This window comes from Athene cunicularia (assembly GCF_003259725.1).
Source record: "Athene cunicularia isolate RWA chromosome 2 unlocalized genomic scaffold, athCun1 chr2_part1, whole genome shotgun sequence".
Classification (NCBI taxonomy): domain Eukaryota; kingdom Metazoa; phylum Chordata; class Aves; order Strigiformes; family Strigidae; genus Athene; species Athene cunicularia.
Genome location: NW_020799095.1, coordinates 71,509,660 through 71,529,417, shown reverse-complemented (window position 1 = coordinate 71,529,417; position 19,758 = coordinate 71,509,660). Strand labels below are relative to the sequence as shown.

The 19,758-nt window shown below is 37.0% G+C and overlaps 1 protein-coding gene across 8 annotated transcripts in view; it reads right to left on the bottom strand.

Moving 5' to 3' along the window:
• Positions 1-19,758, bottom strand: part of CDH18 (cadherin 18) — a 578,978-nt gene that overhangs the window by 343,255 nt on the left and 215,965 nt on the right. For all 8 annotated transcript variants that reach the window (XM_026842284.1, XM_026842282.1, XM_026842297.1 and 5 more), the window contains exon 3: positions 1,203-1,288. The gene's annotated coding sequence lies outside the window, so the exon portion shown is untranslated. The remainder of the gene's footprint in view (positions 1-1,202; positions 1,289-19,758) is intronic.

The following is a 19,758-nucleotide window of genomic DNA, read 5'->3' as shown; positions in this document are numbered from 1 at the left end:
ACTATACGCTTGCATTACTTAACAAGGCATGAGAAGGCTGTGTCTCTAGCCAAAACTTCTATATCGTCATTCTATCAAGTCAAATATGAACAAAATTGAACAGATGTGATGGGAATGTAGAAAAGACTATGCTGGTGAGATACAGCTCCTGCAAAAAGAAGAGAGCTTCAGGTGAGGATTGAAGTAATTGTCACCTGAAGTAATAACTGAATTTGAATATTACTGTTATGAGAAAATGATTCCTCTAAGAGAAAAAAACAAACAAACAAACAAACCAACACCAAAAAAAAAACAAACAAAAAAAACCCAAAAAAAACCACAAAACCCACCCAAAACCTTTGAAACTCACTATATTATAAGAAACAGAAAACTAGGTTTGGAAGAAGTTCCAGAAATGTTAACCTAAACACAAATATTTCCCAAGTGTAACAGAATTAATGCTTTTTGGCCCCCACATTTTTGACTGTATGAAGACAATTTGCTCTGTTAAAGCTTCTGGACATGCTAAGTGATAACTAGACCTAAAATGAAATTAGCATCAACTATATTTACTTAGTACCCTACAAACTTTTCCGATATATTTACAAAAGTGGAATCCTATTTACTGAGTTCAAACAACTTTTGTAACTGAGGAACAGTGTTACATAGGCTATTTTTAAACCTGTGGAAAGGCAATGATGAATTTCCTGAGTGTATCCTCCATTACTCAGTCTATCTACTGATGACGTGTTGTCCTCCCTATTATTTGTAATTTATATCTATATCATGCTTTTCTTTACATCTAGCTGATAGAAATGTTTCTTGTACTTATTTAAAACATAGCAATCTATACCACATACAAAATGGAAAGTGTTTACAGATTTTTCCAGAACATTCTTCTTTTGAAATTTTTCATATTAACTATGGCATATGAAGAAAACTGTATTGATGGAGACAAAACCTCTAGGTATTTTAGCTTTGCAACTGATTATATCTAATCTTCTAGACAGAAAGATAATGTCAGATAAAAGAGAAGCAGTTTTATAACTAATTGCCCATGCTTATCAATAAAGGGAGAAAAAGTGTATTTTGGAGTTTCCTTTCAAATCAAGCTACACCTGAAGATGTGTAAAAGTCACTAATGTTCAAAAGCACTCATCACTACTCTTATACATAGCAGCAAGATTAACAAATAATTAACAGCATTTCCAAAACAAACATACCTCAAAGACATTGGTGTTTTAATTCTTCCGAAGAATTACTACCTCAGCTCCCTTTTTGTCTTCTGGTCTTGAATTTGTTGTGTAACCTAGGAAAAATAAATCTCAGCTTACTTTCAAACTGGAATCATAAGGTTAGACCTAAGGAAAAAAACCTTAATAGCATTGCAGTTAATTCCTCTGTAATCCTACCTCATTATCTTAAGCAAATAAATCTCTGAAAAGGATTGCCTTATTAAAAGCGAATTAGAAAACTGAATGTCATCTGTGCAGGGAGACATTCTCTTAAAATGCAATCAGCAAGGAAGCTCATAAATAGGGCACTATATAAAAATGTTCCTATCAGGCAATCCTTAGCAGATTTTCAACAGATGTGTATGTAACTATGATTTCACAAATTCCTAAAATAAAATGTGTCAACATCGTTTACCACGAACTTTCAGGAGTCTAAAAAAACCCTACTCATTTAGATTCTACAGAGAGAATAATATTATAAAGATGTGTAAAATGTAGCAAGAGTAGCTATTGAATTGTCATACCTCCCACTCTTGTATGTTATCATAATGTTTGATTTACCAAGGAGAACTTGAAAAAAAAAACAACAACAACAAAAAAAACCCCGGTTTTTATGTTTTGATTTTATTTCTACAACCATGTAATATTCAGGAGGCATAGCCCCTAGGTGCCTCTTAACACTCGTTACATATTTTTAGAAGTGCACGTGGAGTGTGTAGCAGTGAAGTAGTGCATGCTATAAAGAGAAATCAGACACAAAATACTGCAGTCACTATCGTTGTTAGAATAAGTTTTCTCAGAAAATGTTTAGCAATTGTAGGCATGCTTTGATACATAAATGAGACATAGAAAACATGGGTTATCACTGGAAAAAAATAACAATTCAATACTATTACAACAGAGATCTATTTATTTAATTTTTTTTTATGAAGAAGTGAAAACTTTATTTTTAACTTAAAATAACAGGTATCTGTAAAAACAAATAAAAACAAATGCTCTTTTCATTTATTAGTACTGAACTTCTCAGTTTCACTTTAAAATACTTTTCTTATGCTGTGAGTTATTCCTTACTTCCAGTTACTTTGTATATCTGTACCAACACAATCAAGTTACTTTAAAATAAAGCAACACAGAACACAGTTTGCATGAAGGGTATGCAAGGATAACAAAACTAAGTGAACTCAGCTCTGGGAAATGTTTGTGACATATGAAACCTTAAGACAATGTAGAAAAAAGTAATGAAGGTAGTGTTAAAAGCAATAGTAATAAATAGTATTAAAAGTAGTAAAAGGCAGACAAAGCCAAAAGAGAAATGAAAAACAGCCAAAAAAAATTAATCAGATTAATTAATTGTTCATACCCACAAGCCAGCAATGTAGCAGGTCAGAAAGAAGTCAGGAAACTAATTTCTGACAATAGCTGGTTCTAAGTCCTTTACTTCATTATTTCTCAAAAAACAAGTATTATAATCACCCACACATGACTTTGAACATGAGAGCCAAGGTGTGCTACAGAAACTAAAACAAAGCATCCAGCATTCACAGTAAGATGAAAGAAGTAGCATTAACATGTAAGCTTCTTTAAGAGCTAGGAGACTCTGTGTTTCAGGTTCTCAAAATTAAAATAGTCACACTGCTACCATTAAGGCCAAATCTTGATTTAAAATATTTGTAAGTGTCCTTGATTGAGGGCTTTGTATTACTTATTTCAAATGGTAATATAATGCAGTCTCATATAATTTTTCACGTTACTCCTTTTGATAACAATTTTTGACACTGGGAAGGTTCAAGCTGAACCAATGTGTCTTCATCTAAGAGCTATTTTCATCTGAATGCTACAATATTTTAATGGTACACTGAAAATAACATAATGGAGTGACAGTGGTAAAAGTAACTCCTGCTTGAATGATGTATCTTTTAATAAAACAAGGTGAAAATTAGCAACAAAACAGATCCTTTCTTTTATACTGACATCTTTCTTTTAATTATTTAAATACATTAAGTAAGTAGAAGCCTTCAAATACTTTGTGTCATGGAGCAAGAGCACACATTTCAAAGTTTGTAGTGTCTCACACAAATACTTACACCTTTGTATTACTATATTAGGTGGAGTATTTTGTCAGAATTATTGATTTTATGGTGTTTGCTGAGACTTGAGAAAATGCCCTGTTCTTTCAGTCTACTAATTTTTATCCTGTTTCTTTTTTCTCCCGACTCTGGTTGGCTGGTTGGTATTTGTTGTTTGGGTATTGTAAAGGCTCCTACTAAGTATTCATCCTTGTTGTCCATAATTCTGAAATCTGATACTTTCTTCTCTAGTGTGCTTTTAGATCCACAATTTCAGTTCCATACGCATCTGTGGTATTTGTCAATCATTTTAAGAAATATATGAAGTAATTATTCTTACTGATATCAGGTTGAAAGAAACCCACAGGTTTAGTCTAGTTCCTCTAGATATATGAATGTCCATATTTACTATCAGAAATGCAAACTGACAGTCTTAACTTTGTTTTTTCCAGTTGTTTTATTCCTGTAGTGCACAATTGTGTGCAAGGTTGTAAAGAATCACTGATCAGTTTGTAACCTAATATTCAGAAAACTTGAATTTTAGTGGCATCTAGAGCCCTAGCTTCTTTAAGGGAAATCCCTGTCACAAAACCCATACTAAGAAAAATTCTTTTAAAACCCCCCCAAACAAACAAAACCAAACAACAAAAGAGTTTATTCATTAAACACAGAACTGGATCAGTTATGTTGTGTTATGAAGTATGGACACATTTAAATTCAACTCTTGTCATTGTGGTAGCGACTCTGTTCTTAGAAATCATCATTTGCAGGTTTCAGGAAAAACAGTAAAAGAAACCATAACCAAAAGCTTTCCTTACAGGTTTTCCATTGTCTTATGCTATTTGAAATGTCAAGTTATGGCTCCTAAGTTAGAAACTCTACTATGAATAAAGACAGGCCTATGAAATTATTAATAAATTTATTTATCTCTACAGAATGAAAAAGAACAGAAGATGACAAAATTAATCAGACTATAGGAGTACAATTCAGACGGTGTTCAGAGAGTGGAATAGGCTGCCCAGGGACGTGTTGGAGTCACCATCCCTGGATGTGTTTAAGGGTCGTTTGGATGAGATGTTGGGGGATATGGTGTAGGGGAGAGCTCTGTAGAGTAGGGCTGATGGTTGGACTCGATGATCCCAAGGGTCTTTTCCAACCTGAATGATTCTGTGATACTGTAATTAACTATTTTTTAATTATTTTTATATTGTGAGAACTTACCAGTGTTACTAGTGACTAGTGTTTCCAGTTTTTCATTAAAGCAGTTTGTTTAAAGCAATGTGAACATGGACTATTAACTACTATTTGTCTTTGTGTCATAGTACCTGGATGAAAAGGATTTCCCCAAGATAACAACAGCTAGAAAAGACAGCTTTAAATTGTAGATTTTCTCTTTGTTTTCCCAAAGAGATCAATACTCATTTTTTTCATCTCATAAACATCTTGGCATATCTTTACCTACAGAAAAAATAAACTTGCAGACAACAGTGACAATGAATGAAGTCTTTAGGTTACAGCTGAGATCTTCAGCTATGGCTTACCTGTAATCTAAAATCAATTACTTGGCCTCAAACAATTCAACCTACAGTTAGAAATAATTCACTTTCTGGGGACAAGGAAATAAATAATTTTGCTCCTAAATACTTGATTTGAAACCACCTGACAAAGGAAAGAGCTTAAGCACCAGCACAGAGGAACTGTGTTTGTACAGGTAGCATTAGCATCACTTAATTGTCTATATAACAAATAAATAAATAAATAAAAAGCATCTTAAAACCCCCAAAGTTTGATGTCATTAAATAGAGAACATAATAAAAGGGAATGAAAATTCCCTCAAACTCCTGGTGATCAAAGCCATGTGCTAACCAAGGCAAGGACAGATACAGTTATTGGGTGCATATATCTTAAATGAATTTATGGGATTATTTACTGAACTACATGTTCCAAACATCACAGATCTGTGGAGGTTTTTAACCTGAAGTGGTGCGAAGATGACACTGGTTGACTACAAATGCTCTTTATCTTAGTTGCCAACTTTTCCCACCATTATTTTTCTTTTACATTTCCTAAATAGAGTTCCATTTTAATTATATTTTTATTAATAACAGAACAAAGTTAATATTAAAAGTTCCATATGAAAATGAGATCAAGGTGCCTCATATCCATATTATTTCTGCTATCTACATAATTTTTCTTCCTCTTAATTTCCATTATAAGTTTCTCTTTATGCACACAAGTCTGTGGGACCGGATGGGTTACACCCAAGGGTGCTGAAAGAGTTGGCAGAGGTGCTCACCAAGCTGCTTTCTATGATTTACCTGAAATCATGGCTAACTGGGGAAGTCCCATTGCCTGGAGGGTGGCAAATGTGACACCCATCTACAAGAGAGTCAGAAAGGAGGATCCAGGAAACTATAGACCTGTCAGTCTGACCTCGGTGCCAGGGAAGGTCATGGAGCAGGTCATCTTGAGTGCCATTAAATTCATATAATGGACAACCAGGGGATCAGGCCTAGTCAGCATGGGTTTGTGCAAGACAGTTCCTGCCTGAAAAACCTGATCAACTTCTACAACAGGGTGACCTGCTTATTGGATGAGGGAAAGGCTGTGGATGTTGTCTACCGTGACTTCAGTAAGGCCTTTGGCACCATTTCCCACAGCATTCTCCTGGCAAAATTGGCTGCTTGTGGCTTGGATGGGCACACGCTCTGCTGGGTAAAAAACTGACTGGACGGCCGGGCCCAAAGAGTTGTGGTGAATGGAGATACATCCAGTTGGCGGCCGGTCACGAGGGGTGTCCCCCAGGGCTCGGTGTTGGGGCCGCTGCTGTTTAACACCTTTATGGATGATCTAGACGAGGGGATCAAGTGCACCCTCAGTCAGTTTGCAGATGACCCCAAGTTGGGTGGGAGTGTTGATGTGCTCGAGGGTAGGGAGGCTCTGCAGAGAGACCTGGACAGGCTGGAGCCATGGGCTGAGGCCAACTGGAGGAGTTTCCATAAGGCCAAATGCCGGGGGCTGCCCTTGGGCCACAACAACCCCCAGCAGCGCTGCAGGCTTGGGGAGGAGTGGCTGGAGAGCTGCCAGTCAGAGAGGGACCTGGGAGTGTTGATTGACAGCCGGCTGAACAGGAGCCAGCAGTGTGCCCAGGGGGCCAAGAAGGCCAATGGCATCCTGGCTTGTGTCAGCAATAGCATGGCCAGCAGGGACAGGGAAGGGATCTGACCCCTGTACTCGGCACTGGTGAGGCTGCCCCTCGATTCCTGTGTTCAGTTTTGGGCCCCTCACTACAAAAAGGACATTGAATGACTCGAGCGTGTCCAGAGAAGGGCAACGCAGCTGGTGCAGGGTCTGGAGCACAGGTCGTACGGGGAGCGGCTGAGGGAACTGGGGGTGTTTAGTCTGGAGAAGAGGAGGCTGAGGGGAGACCTCATCGCCCTCTACAGCTACCTGAAAGGAGGTTGCAGAGAGCTGGGGATGAGCCTCTTTAACCAAGTAATAAGCGACAGGACAAGAGGTAATGGCCTCAAGTTGCACCAGGGAAGGTTTAGACTAGATACTAGGAAGCATTTCCTTATAGAACGGGTTGTTAGGCTTAGGGATATGGTGTATTTGGGAACTGTCAGTGTGAGGTTAATGGTTAGACTGGATGATCTTCAAGGTCTTTTCCTACCTAGACGATCCTGTGATTCTGTGAAATGCAGATCTGAACTAGACACAAAAATCTTTCAAAGTTCAGGGATGCTGCAATTGATTCTTTCCTTTTCTATTTCTACTTAGAACAGTGTGTTGGCTTAAGCCCTGCCAGGACCGGAGAGCACGTTGCTGTTGCCCTTCCCCCACCCACAGCCGGTCAGGCTGGCAGTGAAGCACAAACCCGGGCTAAAATAAGAAGAAATTTAATACAACAATGTGATAAAACAATCTGAGCAACAACAGAGCAATGGTAACAACAATAAACAGCAATAACTGTGAACGAAACAAGTGATATACAGAGAAATACCGCAAAATGGTCACAGAATAGCTTCCCATCAACAAGCCCACAAAAGAGCAAGTAAAAAGTTTCCGCCCCTGGACCTGACATCAGCATGGTTTGAATAACCTGGCTGGAGATCCCTTCCCCCTCTCTCTCTGCTGGAGAAACTTAACCCTATCCTATCTGAACCAGGACAAACAGAGAATATCCTGTTCATAGAACAACTTGTTTTTTTTTATAATTTAAAGAATATTTAAGTTTGCACTCTACAAATATATTTTCAGCAAACTTAATGAATAATTTCTTAAACCCAAATGCACAGCAAGACACTGGGTACCTAAGACCACAAACAGTAAATCCTTCAGGACTTAACTTTGCTTGTCCCTTTTCAGATGATACTTTTAATTAAATTCCCATTATAATTACATTGTTATTCTAGGAGAAATGTTAAAATATTTCTAGGGTAAAAACTGCCAGGTTTTTAATTAGGCTTTACTTCACTAATTTCCTTGACAGTAACAGAACTAATGAACATAGGAACAGACTAGACTATTTCAGTTGGAAGGGACCTACAACAATCATCTAGTCCAAGTGCCTGACCACTTCAGGGCTGGCCAAATGAAAGAGTATTAATAGGGCATTGTCCAAATGCCTCTTCAATAGTGACAGTTTTGAGGCATCAACCACCTCTTGTGGAAAAGCCTGTTCCAATATTTGACCACCCTGTTTGTAAAATAATGCTTCCTAATTTCCAGTCTGAACTTCCCTGAATACATCTTTGAACCATTCCCACATGTCCTATGACAGGATCCCACAGAGTAGAGCTCAGCACCTCCCTCTCCACTTCCCCTCCTCAGGAAGCTGTAGAGAGCAGTGAGGTCACCCCTCAGCCTCCTTTTCTCCAAACTAGACAAGTGCAAAGTCCTTAGGTTCTCCTCATAGACATTCCTTCCAGCCCTTTCACCAGCTTTGTTGCCCTCCTCTGGATGCTTTCAAGGATCTTCACATCCTGCTGAAATTGTGGGGCCCAGAACTGCACACAATACTCAAGGTGAGGCCACACCAACACTGAATACAGCGGGATAATCGCCTCTTTCGACCTAGGAACTATGCAAATATTTTCAACTATTGCTTACAGTTCTAGTTCCACAGAGCATAAGTAACTATAAAATGAAGCCGTATTTGATAGCTATCTTTTCTGAGCAGAAGACTTGCAAGTTTAATAACCTGTGATGCATCTTTTCTTTTTTGCTCCCCCCCCTGCCTCATTTTAGATTATATAAATAAGGACATTTATTATGTAGGGCAAATCCCACTGGCCTATCATTTGATCTTCATAAAGCATCAACATTTGTATGGGCATGAAGTCTCTTAAGATGAAGAACTGTCATTAATCACATTTCTTGACTGAAAATGAATGCAAGCATTCAAGATTTTTACCTGTACCTACTGATGAATCCTTAAACATTTAACAGATTTTCTCTTCAGAATGAAGAGCAAATCAAGCAAAGAAGTACTTCTGTTTCACCTAATCTAGTATTTTCTACTCACGTCTGAACAGGCATTGTTTTTTCTCATGTAACTGCTCCTGTAAAGATCCCTCAAAGTACTCAGAAAATATGAAAATTAACTATACGACTACACCAATTAAGCTTTAAGTATATGAGGTCAGGGCTAAAATGATTCAAATGAATCTAAGAGGTTCCTGAAAACCATGTAAACAACCATTCAAGCGAAAAACAATCTGGAAATCAAGTGGACCAATAGAGTAAAAACATTTTGATTAAAATCAAAACTATGGAGTAATAAATACTTTGTTTATACTCTACAGCCTCACATACATCACTCTTGTTTCATAGAAATTAGTCAGGAAGATGCTACACTTTTTCTAGGATGTTCTTTTTACCTGAATTATATCTGTTAGAATCCAGTTCTTTTGTTGCCAAACACATAGTCTTGCTTTCTTCCAATTTCTGATATACTTCTTTTTCCTCATACTGGATTAAGATCTGAATTATTAGGAACCAGCATATCACCATGCAACCTTCTCTCAAAGAGCAATGCAGTTATTTACTGACAGAGGAACAAACACCAGCCAGAATGTTGTCTCAAATCTGGGCCACAATTCTGTCTCTGCTACCATTCCTATTTGTGGAGAGGGAAGCTGTATTTATATTTTTGGTTTTTGTTCTCATACACAGGCTCAAATATATATTCAGAGATATACAAAAGAGAAAGGATTTGGAGGGTGAAGGAAGGAAATGCAAAAAAAACCCTTTAATAAAATAGAATTAAACATCATTATATACTGTTTTTTTCTTCTCAGCAAAACCAGGCAAAATTTGACAGAAGTCTGAGAAACTTACACTTTTAAGTACTTAATAACATTTTATCATTTATAGGTGAATTTTAACCACTGCATAAAAAATTATTTTTAGTTTTTTAGATTTACACATATCTATATTTTACTTTATCCATCATTTTACTTTATCCATCATTTAAATCGTTTATGACTTGCAGAGCAGAATGTACTATGCTAAATTCCATAGTCACTTAAACACTTGGTTAAAAGATAACCACTTAAGACCATAGTATCAAAACAATTCCTAGTGATCTATTCAAACATCCTCAGGAGTGAAAAACTAGAAGATAACATGAGCATAGACAACAGTGTTCAGGTATCTGTAACGACAACATAAATTACTAGAACAGTCCTAAGGTACTTTGCACTCTTACTTACTCATGTATATACATTAGCAAACTATATTTAGAGTTCACATTAGAATTCCATTGGAAAAAGTGACCACTTACTAAATAATTACATCTAATTTATGAGGAAGCCATAACAACTTAGTTAAATCTCTGGCTGAAATAGATCATAGCTGTGTCTTACCAATTAGCCTTTCAGTGCACAACCCCCTAAATGGTTTCTAGTGATTTTGTTTCCAAATCATTGTAAATGAAAAGTGTTCTTATTCATGCAGTACAACTCAACCACTGGTCTCAATTAATTTTTAAATAAAGTTCTTCATAAAAAGAGATGGAGAAAAGAAAATATATTTTAATATTAAGTAGAATTTAATTTCGATTATTTACTCTTATCTAATTAATAAAAGCAGGACTTCTCAATAAAAAATATTGTCAGTGGGAGGGGATAATCAAACTATTAGTAATAAAAACTTCTGAATAAATGGGAAGTTTGTTGGAATCCTTCATTTCAATTTACACCTTCTGTATGTTACAGATGCAAGCACATACATGTACCGATAATTTCTATTTATTTTTACACGCCTTACGTATTTAATAACAAAGTCAGAAAAAAGTAAGAACATTCAATACTGCCACTATCAGAACATCGCACAGCTTTCCAAAACAAAATTTGATCCAATTCAGTGTAGTCTGCTTTAGCAAAGTTTTGTTTTCTGACACAAATAGTTGTTAAAATTCCAGACGAGTCTACCCATGACTTGCTCTCAATTCAGACAATAGTCTCAGACTTCTGGCTGCAGTGACATTTTAATTTATATTACCAAAAGGACAAAACTAAATGTCTAGCACCAAGAGAAAACCACTTACTGAAAAGCAAATACACAAAAGAGGAATATAATTGTATTAAGCAGAAACAGGACAAAACAGAAAGCAGAGGAACAGCCTTAGATTCACCATAGCAGTATCATAAATATTCTTAAGAGAACAATAGTGAAAGTAGAAACTGGTATGAGCTTACTTTCCTGTCAAAAAATCAAGAGCAACAGTAGATAGCTCCCTTTGGATATACAAAAGTAAAGGCTCTGCTTTCCTTCAGACTGCTTGACGTTTGATTAAGTTCTTCACATAGAAAGAAACATCCCAAGATAAAGGAAGCAAACAATATTTTTAAGCCACCACTTAGAAGATAATTTCTGAGTCCACAGCATATTCTAAATTACACACTGGCATACAATCTTTTCTTCATAAAGTATAATCGTGTCTCAGTTTGGTGAGGTTATAAAATAATTTTCTATTTCACACAAATTAACTCTGTGTTGAAAAAAGTCTGTGACTTGAGGGAAAGGAAAGGACTTGAAACAACTGAAGGCTTTATTGAGTGTACAGCGTCGACTGCAGTTGTCTGTGTATCGGGAAAGCAGAGCAGCTAGCTAGTCTGGCATAGGAGCAAAAGAAAGAGATGGGGATACAAGAGTGCTTGAAGTAGGAGAACATCAGAGAAATGCTTTGTTTTCTTCAGCCAAGTTTTAGCTGAGACTACAAAGTTCTTACATTCAAAAAATACAATAAGTAAAAATATAAGGATGTAATGAAAAGATTTTTCTGTCAACTGGAACACAATTTTGAGGTGAGAGAACTCACCGATTAAGTGTGATAAATCACTACAGCTGTATGATCATGAGGAGTTTAGGCAGATTTTTCTTCGGTTTTCTAACCTATCAAATGTGAATAGCAGCATTTTTTTTTTCCTTGCCCTCTGTTCCCTTTCTTTGCCTCATGAGTGTGTCAGAAAACTCTTGAGGCCGGAATAGGGTATTAAAAAACTACCCTTGGAGTTTCAGCATACCACAATCTGAAACATATTATGAACAAAGGATGACTATCTTTTGTGACAGATAAAAAGACTGTATTCAAGGCCTAAATGTTTATTGTCAAATCTGAATGTTCAATACAATTGAATAAAATTTTTTTTTTCCTTCAATCTGATATATTCAAACTCTTTGTGGTTTTTCTCGTGTGTTTGTTTGGTTTTTTAAATAAGCAGAAATGCAGAAAATATTTGTGACTAGAAAACAACACTGTACTGCTGTCAACTGTTTGCTGTTCAAGAAACTGCAAGCCTGAAGTGGCAGAGTGTTCCATTAGGGACCCCACATAATGCATAAAAGTGGGAGAAAGTGAATTGGAACCAGTGACATTTTTGGATTATATAGTGAGCATGTCATTCCACCTGTATTGGGAAGTGGTCTTGTCTTGTTTGGAAGAAATTAAGGTGGAATGGACAAAATTCATCTAAGAAAGCACAATTCACTTGCTTCACTTGTTTGGAATAATCTTTTTACAGCAAAGGAGTTGCATACTATTCAGATGATCTAAAAGACCTGCATTTGGATATCTGAAGTTTACAAATGCCTCCTTCAATAAACCTGCAACGTGGCAGTGTACTGGGTCTGGCTGAGCTGGAATTGGTTTTCCCCTACAGCAGCCCTCACAGTGTTGTGTTTTATGCTGGGAGCTGGCAGGGTGTTGGTAGCACCCTGGTGTTGTGGCTACTGCTGAGTGGTGCTTACACAGCACCAAGGCTCTTTCCAACATTTCCCCCCCGTGGGATAGGGTGGGCAAGATCTTGGGAGAGGACACAACCAGGACAGCTGACCCCAACTGCCCAAAGGGATATTCCATACTGTGTGATGTCTGCTCAGTATAAAGCTGGGAGAAAGGAGGAAGGGGGTGGGGTCACCCTTGGTCCTCCGAGGCAACCACTAAGTGTATGGGAGCCCTGATTCCTGAGAAAGCCTGACAGCGCCTCTTCACGGAAAGGAGAATAAATCTGTTTTCTTTTGCTTTCGCGCGCGGACCTTTGCTTCATTTTGCTTATATTAAAACAGCTTATGTTTTACCCACAAGGGGTGGTCTATCTTATTTTATTTCCCCTCTTTGCCCTGTTGAGAAAACAAGGGGAAAATGGGCGGGGAGTGATGGAGCGACTTGGTGGATACCTGGCATGTAGCCAAAGTCAAAGCATCACAGGCAGTTACTAAAGAAAACAGACCTCTAGGAAGAAAGATTTCTCTATTTTCTACTAATATTATAGGACAGATGTACACTCTGTTATTTCTCCAGCCAAACAAGGAAAATCAAAAGAAACTAAGACTCTAACCTCTTCTAGATGACCTTTTCTCTTTACTTTGGGACAGTATACATCAATGTCTGCAGACACAGTCAGTCTTTATTCTAAGTTGCTTTTCAAGAAAATCACAATTGTCAAGGAAGAATTCTCAGTACCGCTATCAACATTTTCGAACAGACTAAGGAAGCTAAGAAGCAATTTTTAAATTTCAGGAGGCCACCAGTTTTATAAAAAAAAAAAAAAAAAAAAGTGTCCATATATAGCAAACATTAAAAGAAAGCTATTTAAGTAATCTTTTTAAAATCCCCACATTAGATTTTTTTTTTTTTTGAGAGAGAAAATATTATTTATCTTTAAATTTAAGACAGTTTTGGTCTTCTCCTGAAGAAACACTCTATTATTCCATGCCAGATGAATGCAGTCTGCTTCTGTGACCAATGGAATCTTGTGTGTGTTCTGTTCTCCCAAATAAGATTTAGCTGTCAGTCCTACATTCTTTTATCTGTTGAGTTTATACTGGTTTTATCTGTCTGTATGCATACTTCTCTATATTGATCTGTTTATTTGGGTTGTCTAAATCTGCTGTGTAAGGCACACAGCTTAGCTGTAACAACACTCCTAAAGCAGCCCAGGACACCATCAGCCTTCTTTGTGTTTCACTTTATGTCCATCAGGATCCCCAAGGTCTCTTCTTGTCGAGTTGCTTTCCAGCTGCTCAGCCCCCATCACATACTGGTTCCTGGGTTTGTTCCTGCCCAGGTGCAGGACTTTATGCTTCCCCTTATTGAACTCCATGAGGTTCCCATCTGCTCATTTCTTCAGCCTGTCCAGGTCCCTCTGGATGGCAGTACAACTCTCTGGCCTGTCAACCACTCCTCTCAGTTTTGTGTCATCTGCAAACTTGCTGAGAGTACACTCTGCCTCATCATCCAGATTATTAATGAAGATGTAAAGCAGGACTGGACCCAGTGTTGACCTCTAGGGTACACCGTTAGTTACTGGTCTCCAACTAGACTTCATACCACTGGCCACCACTCTCTGGACCCAGGCATTTATCCAGTTTTCAGTCCATCTCACTGTCTGTTCATCCAATACATACTTTACTTGCTTCTCTATGAGGATCTTATGGGAGACAGTGTCAAAAACCTTGCTGAAGCCTAAGTAGCCTTGCTGATGCCTCTGCTCTATACTCATCTACAAAGACAGTCATTTTCCTCATATAAGGTTATCAGTTTGGTCAAACATGACTTCCCATCATGGCCCATGGACTTATGTATGTCCAGTTTGTTTAAATATTCCCTGACCCGTTCCTCTTCTACCATGGGTACACCTTGATCCAGACCTTTCCCTGTCTTCAGGGCTCAAGATTCCTGAAGGCTAGTCTTGCCAGTAAAGGCTAAGAAGGCAGCATTCAAAACCTCAGCCTTTCCCATGTCATGAGGTCCTGTGACTCATCCAGTAGTAGGCCTGTGTTGTGCCTCATCTTCCTTTCATTGTCGATGTACATATAGAAGTCTTTCTTCTTGCCTTCTGACATCCCTGGTCAGATTCAATTCCACTTGTGCTTTGTCCCTCCTAACAGCATCTCTGCAGGCTCAAACAGTGCCTCTATGTTCCTTCCAGATCACCTGTCCCTGCTCCCACCTTCTGTATGCTTCCTTTTTGTGTTCAGGTTTGCCCAGGAGGTACTTTTTCATACATGCAGTCAGTGCTCCTGGTATTTTTGCATGACTTTCTGCTTGATGGACCACCAACAATAAAATATAAAACTGTTAAGGTATTTATCAAATGGTTTTCTTATCAGTGTAACCTATGGGAGACAAATTCATTAATTTATGCATACAAGGTGTTAATTTAAAAATATTTAAGTAGAACTTGTAGGAAATCAACATCAGCAGGAGGTAGAGTCTACAGTGATAGTACTGTTCTCATTTTATTCTTAAATCACTGTCAGTGAAAAACTAGTGTAGCTGCTAAACAGACTAGGGGAATATAATGAATCTGAAACAGTGTTGAAGTGTTGCCTCTTCCATCTTCCAAAAGCCTTTACTATGGTATTTCTGTGAGTCACTTATTTCCAAGGAGTGTTAAAAAAAGAGATCTTTTTGAGGACTGGGTAAGCTTCTAACACGTTAAGCTTCAACAACTGCTGTACCACCCTTCTACCCAAACAACTAAGAGCTTTCAGAGAGTGCATACAGGAGAAAACTTTTGCTCTTTATTAGTAATTCACCTTTGCTTAAGTGCCCAACTTATTGCTTTTCAGAATGCAAGTAGTTAGTTCAATTCCCAATAAAGTAAGGCTTTATGTACACTCAAGTAGTACTTAAACTAAAGCAACTGATTTAATGCTGCTGTCTGGATCATTAGTGTGCTAGCAGGGGACTCCCAAATCACTAGTTTAAGAACTGCTACTCAGTCTTTAAGGAATTTTTCAAAGTGCTGCACCAGCACTCAGGGAACTTCAAAACATAAAGAACTTGTTCTGTACCCAGCTAGTTACTGACACTTCTCAAGTGCTATGATGTTTTACACACATTTTGCAAAGGTGCAAGAACCACACAGTGTAAGGAAGAAGTAAACATCGAACCTTCAGTACTCATTAAGTACTGTAATCGCAACAATTGCAGTTACCCAGATTGTTCAGTTGCGAACCAATTATATGACTAGTCCAGAGGGATGTGCAATATTACAGTAATGAATTAGCACCTCAAACAGACTACTAAATCTGTTTTGTGAAGAAAAAAATGCATGTACAAGAGAGGCACAGAATTCAACCAGTGACTGTTCTCTAGCAGAGAACTTTTTTTTTCTCCATTTTAAGATTTCCTTTCTTGGTGGCCATGTGAAATCAGATGATGAACATAAGCAAGCCAAACAAGCTGTTATCTGTGTAAATACATCCACACACATTTTGCACCATGTACTCCCACACTTACATAGAGAGCATCTTGATAATTTTGAATGAAACTGTTATGCTCTTAGAGTAAGATGAAAACTGTTTATTCACTTCGGTAGGTAATATGGGTTTAGCAGCCAGTTTCACTAAAAATCTTAAATAAAAAGAAAAGTATAAACACTTGGGAAAAATCATGGTAAAATAATTATCACCACCACTTGCTGTACTGGACTCTTCTTCATTTTAAAAAACAGATATTTAAATTAATATTTAGGTTAAGTAACTTACACATTCTCTTACTATTTCCAAATTTATCTGTCATTGCTGACATGCGAAATTCCATTTTTGCATAGTTTCCATAAAGTTGGTCCTATCTTCTCTGAAATAAGAGCACACGAGTTCCACTCACAGTAATTACAAATAATTTGGCAAGGATGATGACTGTAGAGAAATAACATATTTGGTTTTTCCTTTCAATTAACAGTCTGAGTTGTCATAGGAGATTGCTCTTAGGATAGCTCCTGTTTTTCTCCTCCTGTGCTCTTGGAATACCACTAGCAGATAGGAACAGAAATTAGGTTAGGTATTAAGCACAACTTTCTCGCTGAAGTACTTCTTCAGTTTCTATGGAAGAATACAGAAATTATAGGTGGAGAGGTTGCTCCTGTTTTGCTCTTTCATTTTCCACAACAGAATAAGAACTTATTGGGGAAGAATACAGCAATAGGGAGTAATTTTCACCTGCATGGGAAAGGGGATGTTTTTCATCTTCAGGACTGAAAAATTAGTGAACAACATATGAAAAACAATAAAATATTAGAAGTCCCCCTCTCCCCCAAGAACCTGAAAGGGAACAAGGACTGCAAGTGTGAAGAAGTAGTATTCAACATATATGAACTCTCAGTAAAATATTGTGCACCTGTTAAAATGCAAGATGAAACTTTAGCTTCATTCTGGTTTTACTAAGGATGTAGATCCAGATTACAGTACCTTCTGTTTGTTGGTGAACTCTGCCCTTCACATACTCAGCACCATAAAGACTTGTTACCATAAGTGGCTGCTGAGTTATCTCAAATTTCTCTTTGGCATTGATGTGACAGAAAAGTTCTGTATAAATCTTAACCAAAAATAAATTAGAGTGAATTTATCAGGTTCGTCTAATAATTCATTTCCTTGTCATTGCAGCTCCTACATTTTGTTGTGTTTATCTTATTAAGTCACTTTTTTTGTATAATCATATTAAGTATCTGAATTTACTCATAACATTATTAACATTCAAAGGGTTTTGAAAACAGACTGATAAGGAATATGTTTACACACACACTTTCAGTCTCCATCAAGTGTTTTAACAGATTGCAGGTGGATTAATCTGCCAAAATTTAGACCTTTAAAATGTCTTCATCAGCTAGTCATTTAGACTCTTTAGTCAGTGGCGGGAAACAGACATCTGTGCAACTCCTTATGTAGAAATCTGCAACAGGTCAGACAAGTTGCTTACTTCTTTCCATCAATTATAAAAGATATGACCAGCTTCACCAGCAAAAATGACCCTGGAGATCTTTTTAATATGTGAAACTTAAGTTCTACCTCTGCCTCCCAGGAACTTCAGAATAATGTTACAGTTCTGGTATTCCTTCTTGCTTCACAACAGATTAAAAGTTTCCAGAACTGAACAGCTGAGACACATTCTCTCTCATGTGCTTTACTGCAGTTGAAGTCAGTCTTCGAAGGTAAACCATACATAGACAAATTGCTCCACCAATATCACGTAACTTGCCCTGCCTCTAAATGATACAAACTCCTAGAGGTTTTCATGAGTGCTGATCCCAGCCTCCAATCTGTCTCTCTCTACTTTTATGTGATATATAAAGTATAATAAAACCAATGCAAAACTTCTTATTCTTAAAATCTTGCATGCATACTTAGAAAGTCTTTCAGAATAAAAAAAAAATTGCTCATCAGTCCAATATTTCAGATCGGTATAGAAATCTGTGAATTCAAACAAATTCTGCAGGACTCTTTTCTTCAAAAATTACTTAGCATGTCCAAAGAAAGCCCAGTAGGCTTTTTGATACCTGTACATTACTAGTTATCATGTAAAAACACAGTATGAACAAGTTGTTCCACAAACAGAGAAAAATATATAAATTATTCTTCCTACAGACTTGGTTTGTTCCTATTTTTATGGCAATGACATCAGCTCCCCAACATTTCTGTCACACCCCTACTAAACAAAAGATTGTACATGCTGTGCCTGCAGCTATTTGTGCACTGGAAGGATAGTTAAAACAAATATGATGACTGGCTTATTAGCTCCTACAAACATCATGGACGATGCTCAAGTCCAGTCCTGTTTGTCCTCCCCTCAAGGGAACACTAATGCTGCTCTCCCATTCAACTTGCTAACCAGTTTTCACACAAATAATGTACAAACATAATGACCTTTGAGACTTCTTCTTTACTTTCACCTTCAATATAAACTGACAAACCAATTCAGAAGTCAGGAAGGAGGGACTGGCAGATAGAAACAGGCAGCCTCATTAAACTACATTTAAAAAGGAACACAGACCAAGAACAACTTAATCACATAATGAAAAAACAGATGAAGAACTCATTTTATGTAAAAGTAGTAAAAAAGTCATCATAAATTAAATTGTAGGACAATACGCACTGATGGACTATAATAGCTATGCAGATTCTGTTCTGTTGCTCTGCCAAGACGGTGTTGATTGACTGGGCTCAGTACAGCACTGTGCATAAGAACTAGCTACAAAATTGTTCTTCACACTATGCTTGCCATATGTGCAGGCCTTTTGCTTAAATAAGCTGTATGAGGTGTCAATACAATTTTAGCATACTTGAAAACAGAATGCAAATTCAAAGCCTATGATTGCATCCATATGACCATATGGTCACAACCATGGAATATATAGGGAGTAAATGTAATAGGTACTCCAAAATTGTTCCAGAATTCTAACATTATTTTGAAAAAAAATCAGCTTAACCATCTATCACTTAAATTTTTATCTGTCAGTATTATTTTTATGGAATAGCACAGGCATAATACAATAAATCAGTACAATGTCTTAAGTAACAGAAGAAAACCTAAAAGAACAAGTACAAATCTAAGTGCCTCTCAAAGAAAATGTAATAAAACTCAAAGGTTTAAAAGTAAAAATAAAATCTACTTTTCTAATTTGTCAATCATCACAATTATTCCTGTTAGGTTCTTAAGTCATCCATTTAAAATTTATTTTTCCCTATCATCAACTTAGCTGAATTTTATTCCTTCATAAACATTTTAAGTAAAATGAGTTCTTTCAAATTGTGGAACATTAATTTTGTGGAACAGCATTCTCATTTTATACTTCAACATATAAGGTAAGAAAGATATATTCATTAGAAACTGAAAAGGAAAGATGGAATGGTTCATTCACTTGAATATTATATATTCCACACAATTGTCTTTAAGCCAGTATCAAGTGCACAGTCTTGAGACTGCAGCTTTACTTGGTCTGAATTCTTCAACAATAAATATATCACTTTTTAATTCATTTTCTTCTCTAGCAGTTTGGAGAGAGATGAATCAAATATAAATATGGAGTTGGAAAGTTAAGTTTTTCATTAAAAAGTATCAAACCCCAGAAGTATGTTAATACTGTGGAACAGTATGGTAATTTATATGGAGAAGACCATTATCATCACAAACATAGAACAATAAAAGTGAAACCACAGAGTTAACTGAGCTGAAGCTATGACTGAAT